Source organism: Rhinoraja longicauda, chromosome 24 (assembly GCF_053455715.1).
Source record: "Rhinoraja longicauda isolate Sanriku21f chromosome 24, sRhiLon1.1, whole genome shotgun sequence".
NCBI lineage: Eukaryota > Metazoa > Chordata > Chondrichthyes > Rajiformes > Arhynchobatidae > Rhinoraja > Rhinoraja longicauda.
In genome coordinates this window covers 19101949-19107557 of record NC_135976.1, presented here as the reverse complement: position 1 = coordinate 19107557, position 5609 = coordinate 19101949, and positions in this window count along the sequence as shown.

Below are 5609 nucleotides of genomic sequence, written 5' to 3'. Positions count from 1 at the left end.
TGATCTGGACGATCACCGACTATGCAGGGACACGACGCCTCGTTGTTGATTGCCGCGCCTGGCACACCGGAGTTAAGCGCGGTAAGCGTTCACCTTCCGTTGTTTTGGACACATTCACCGCAATCTTGGTTTGTCCACACCAAAGCTCAATTTCATATAAAGAAGATATCGGACGACTCCACGATGTATTACTACCTCGTCAGCGCTCTATCACCGGAGACGACCACATGCGTGATGCGGTTCATCGTTAATCCGCCTGCGGAAAACAAGTACGAGGCCATGAAGAAAGTGTTACTGCGAACCTTCGGGTTTAATAGGCATGATTGCGCTGCAAGACTTCTGCACCTACCGGATCTCGGAGATCGACGACCTTCCGTTCTCATGGCCGAAATGATGATGCTAGCCGGTGAGCATACGGATTGCCTTATGTTCGAACAGGCATTCCGAGAGAAGCTTCCTGAGGATGTCCGACTGCTGCTCACGGATTGTTCTTTTAAGGACCCCGAAGCATATGCAGCGAAAGCGGACGCGCTCATAGCGGCTAAAAACAAGGCAAGCGGTTCGATCAACAAGGTCTCGACATCAGTGACCACGCCACAGCGACATCAAGCTGGCGCCGCGTCTCCCGCCATTTCTCCGAAAGCCCGCCAAAAAGATCCGCACAAGCGCGGCTGGTGCTATTATCACCTACGATGGGGTAGCGAATCCCGCAACTGCCGCTCACCTTGTACCTTCGCGGGAAATGCCTCGGCCGATCGTACATGGGGGCAGTTACGATTGGCCAGAACCGACGCCTCTACGTCCATGATCGATTCACGGACACAGAATTTTTGGTGGACACGGGAGCCATCGTCAGTATAGTGCCGCCGACCGACCTCGAAACCAGAACGGGTAAGACAGGTCCCACCCTCATCGCGGTTAATGGCAGCCCCATTCGCACTTTCGGTATACGGAAGATGTCCCTTGTGTTAGGCCTCCGCACGTACGAATGGCCATTCATCATAGCCGACGTCAGACAAGCGATCCTGGGCGCAGATTTTCTCTGGGCTTTTTCACTTGTCCCTGATGTCCGCGGTAACGACCTCCGACCCTCCGCCGGAGAGGAGCCCGTCGCTCCGACAATCGCCTCCCCGCCCAGCCCTACTGTCCAGGCCGTCGTCGCGGCCCCTGACTCGTATGCTGAGATCCTGGCGGAGTTTCCAGAACTGCTCATCCAACGTTTTGACACGCCTTCGGCCAAGCACGGCGTGGTCCATCACATCCTCACCGAAGGCCCTCCCGTTTTCGCTCGGGCCAGGAGACTACCGCCAGACAAACTGGTGGTGGCACGGGCGGAATTTAGGAAGATGGAGGAAATGGGAATTGTCCGTCAGTCCGACAGCCCGTAGGCCTCGCCGTTGCATATGGTCTCCAAGGCATCTGGGGGGTGGAGACCATGTGGCGATTATCGGCGTCTCAATGCTGTCACCACGGCTGATCGCTACCCCATACCGCACCTACAGGACTTTTCGTCTGGGCTGGAAGGAGCGGTGGTGTTCTCCAAAATCGATTTGGTGCGAGGATACCACCAGATTCCGGTGCGACCGGAGGACATACAGAAAACTGCAACGATTACTCCGTTCGGGTTGTTTGAATGGTTGCGTATGCCTTTCGGTTTAAAGAACGCGGCACAGGCTTTCCAACGACTGATGGACCGTGTGGGCCGGGGTTTACCCTTTTTGTTTATTTATTTAGATGACATCCTGGTCGCCAGCCCCTCAGTGCAGGAACACCAGGTCCACTTGCGGACTGTGTTCCAGCGGCTCCAAGACCACGGGTTCATTATCCAACCCTCCAAGTGTCAATTCGGCCTCCCTTCTCTTGATTTTCTAGGGCACAGAATTACCCCTGCCGGCGCCTCCCCTTTGCCCGAGAAGGTGGAGGCTATCCGGGCATTTCCCAGGCCCACCACAGTAAAAGGACTACAGGAGTTCGTAGGCATGGTTAACTTCTACCATAGGTTCGTTCCGGCAGCTGCGCGGGTCATGCGCCCGCTTTTCCAGTGCCTTGCGGGAAAACCGGTAGAGTTGATATGGTCCCCGGCCGCAGAGTCGGCTTTTACAGCAGCTAAGGCAGCCTTGGCAGACGCCACCATGTTGGTCCACCCGAGCCCCTCCGCCCCCACGGCCCTGACGGTTGACGCCTCTGACGTGGCGGTGGGCGGGGTCTTGGAGCAGCAGGTCGGTGGCCGTTGGCAGCCTTTGGCGTTTTTCAGCCGGCAACTAAATTCGGCTGAGCTGAAGTATAGCGCATTTGACCGAGAGCTTCTGGCCCTCTATTTAGCTGTTCATCATTTCAGGTACTTCCTTGAGGGCCGCCCATTTGTGGCCTTTACGGACCACAAACCATTAACATTTGCATTTTTCAAATTGTCTGACCCATGGTCGGCCCGCCAGCAGCGGCACCTGACTGCTATCTCCGAATTTACCACCGATGTCCGTCATGTCGCGGGTAAGCTTAATGCCGTTGCTGACGCCCTGTCTAGACCTGCTTTTTCCCCTATTTCGGCGGTGGACTGCGAGGTGGATCCCCAGGAGCTTGCGGAGGCACAGCTTCTAGCGGATACCGCTTCGGCATACCAGTCCACCACTTCGGGATTGAAGTTGGCTCAGGTAGCCTGCGGGTCGGAAGGCACAAAAGTCTGGTGCGATGTTTCTCTTCCCCGTCCCAGGCCGGTAGTACCGCCCTCCCTTCAGCGCCGGGTTTTTGATGCCATTCATGGGCTGGCGCACCCGTCCATCCGCTCCACCTCTGCTTTGGTAGCAGCTCGGTTTATCTGGCATGGCCTACGGAAACAGGTAGCGGGTTGGGCGCGTTCCTGCGTTCCCTGTCAGACCGCTAAAGTCCAGCGCCATGTCCAGCCCCCCGTACAGGATTTCGAGGTCCCAGCATTTCTTTTTTTCCACATCCACGTAGATTTAGTCGGGCCTTTGCCTTCCTCCCGGGGCTACACCCACCTCCTCACGGTGGTGGATCGGTTCACCCGGTGGCCAGAGGCTTTCCCATTGTCTGATATTTCGTCAGCGTCTTGTGCCAGGACTTTGGCCCTCCATTGGGTAGCTCGTTTCGGGGTCCCGGCAGTTATTACCACTGACAGGGGGCCGCAGTTCACTTCGTCCCTCTGGGCCGCGCTTGCAGAACTGTACGGTTCCAAGTTACAACCCACTACTGCATATCACCCCCAGGCAAATGGACTTGTAGAAAGGTTCCACCGTCAACTTAAGGCATCCCTCAGTGCAAGGCTTGAAGGCCCGGACTGGGTAGACCAGCTCCCCTGGGTTCTTTTGGGCATCCGGACTGCTCCTAAGCTAGATCTCGGTGCATCGTCCGCGGAGCTAGTATATGGCTCGACACTTCGAGTACCCGGAGATTTGTTTCCGGACCTTTCATACCAGCTGCCTACAGTCCCAACAGTGTTAGCATCTCTCCGGGCACGGGTGGGCTCCCTGGCTCCAGTTCCGACTTCACGTCATGGGTGTCCCATGGTACATGAACCGCCTTCCCTGAAGGACTGTGAGTTTGTTTTTCTGCGAAAAGATTCCCATCGCGCCCCGTTGCAGAGGGTCTATCAAGGGCCGTTCCGGGTTTTGCGTAAGGGAACGGCTACCTTCACCTTAGACATGTGCGGCAAGAGTGAGCTCGTCTCGGTGTCCCGGCTCAAACCTGCACACTTGGATCCGGATCAACCAGTCCTGGTCGGTCAAACCCCTAGGAGAGGCCGACCTCCGTTAGTTCCGCTCAGTCCAGGACCCCCCGTTCCGGCAGTTCCTCCAGGACCCCCCGTTCCGGCAGTTCCTCCAGGACCCCCCGTTCCGGCAGTTCCTCCAAGTCCGGAACCCCCAGCTCCTGTGGTTCAGGCTGTCCCTCTCCGTACTCGTTATGGTCGTGAAATCCTGCTCCCTGCTAGGTTCCGTACCTCGGGTTCTGGGGGGGGGTCATGTAGCGACCATAGAGAATGGTCCAGGTCGTCGAACCCTCAGATTGGCCAGCGAGGTCACGTGTGAACGCGACCATGGGGATTGGTCCAGGGAGCGACATCGCTGATTGGCCAGCGTGGTCATGTGCGCTTTTGGCGCCCGAAATGTTCAGTTCGGCGAAGTCTTCGAAGAAGACAGTAAGTTTTTGATGGTTGTCCTTTACCTTGTTGTTTAACTCTGTATTCGAATATTGCGGCTGCAATAAACTTCTTCTACAACCAACAAGTTTTCGGACTTGCCATAGTGCAGGGATTTTTAGAAACAGAGGGTGGTGGGTGTCTGAAATGTGCTGCCAGGCATGGTGGTGGAGGCAGATATGATAGTGGTGTTTAAGAGACTTTTAGATAGATACATGGGTATGCAGGGAATGGATCATGTGCATGCAGCAGATGAGATCAGTTCAGCTAGGCATCATGTTCGGCACAAACATAGTGGGTTGAAGGGCCCACAATACAGCCCCCCTGTGCTGTATTGTTCTATATTCTGTCACCACAAAGCCTCTATCTTTAAGAGAAGGCTCTCTGCCTGCTGATCATGTCCTGAGAGACTAATATTATGGTTCTGTATAATTCTGATAAACATTCTTTTGTGGCCCCCTCAATGACTCTATATCTCATATTTAAAATATAGCAACTCAACGTACAGAATATTCCACATGATCTAATGTGGTTAAGATGAAGTAAAACAGAGCGGTTACAGAAGCCCAATCAGCTCTTTATGATGATACAAGGAACTACAGATGCTGATTTACAAAAAACCCCACAAATTGTTGGAGTAACTCAGCTGGTCAGACAGCATCTCTGGAGAACACGGTTTGACAGAGGGTGGACTGGTGGGTATAAGGAACAAATTACCAGAGGAGGCAGTTGAGACAGGTACTGTAATAACATTTGTAAGTAATTTGAACATGTACATGGGTAGTATAGGTTTCGAGGGATATGGGCCAAAATGCTGGCAGATGGGGCATCTTGGTTGGCATGATGGTTTGCCTATTTCCGTGCTGTCTGACTCAGATATGACTCGTGCTGCATCACTTTATGGATGTGACATTTCGGGTCAATCTGAAGAAGGGTCCCATTCCGAAACGTCTCCAGAGATGCTGCCTGAACTGCTGAATTACTCCAGCACTTTGTGTCCTTTTTTCTGCTTAATTCAATTCAATGGGGCCCCCTCTTTACATGATGGTAGAGGGGGCTGGGAGACAACATTTTAGGTAAAACTCTTCCTAAAACAGCCTCCCTGTGGTCATTTTCCTTATTGCCTCTTCGTTCCTTTCCCTTTGCACAGCCGATGCACTCAGGTGCCTGCTGGTGGCGCTGCCTCCGGCGGTCGCGTCGCTTGACAGCGGCGGCAACATAAGGAGTGCGCGTGCTCAACGGCGGCAGCTGCCGACAGGCTGTGGTGTACGAATGCCCAGCAGTGACAGGCGACGGCAGTGGGAAAATGCGCATGCCCAGCAGTGACAGGCGACGGCAGTGGGAGAATGCGCATACCCAGTGTCGGCGTGTGTCGGTAGGATGCACTGTGCGCAAGCTCGCCGCTGCCGGGCGTCGGCAGGCAGCGCAGTGCGCGTGCTCGCTGGCTGCCCACCCA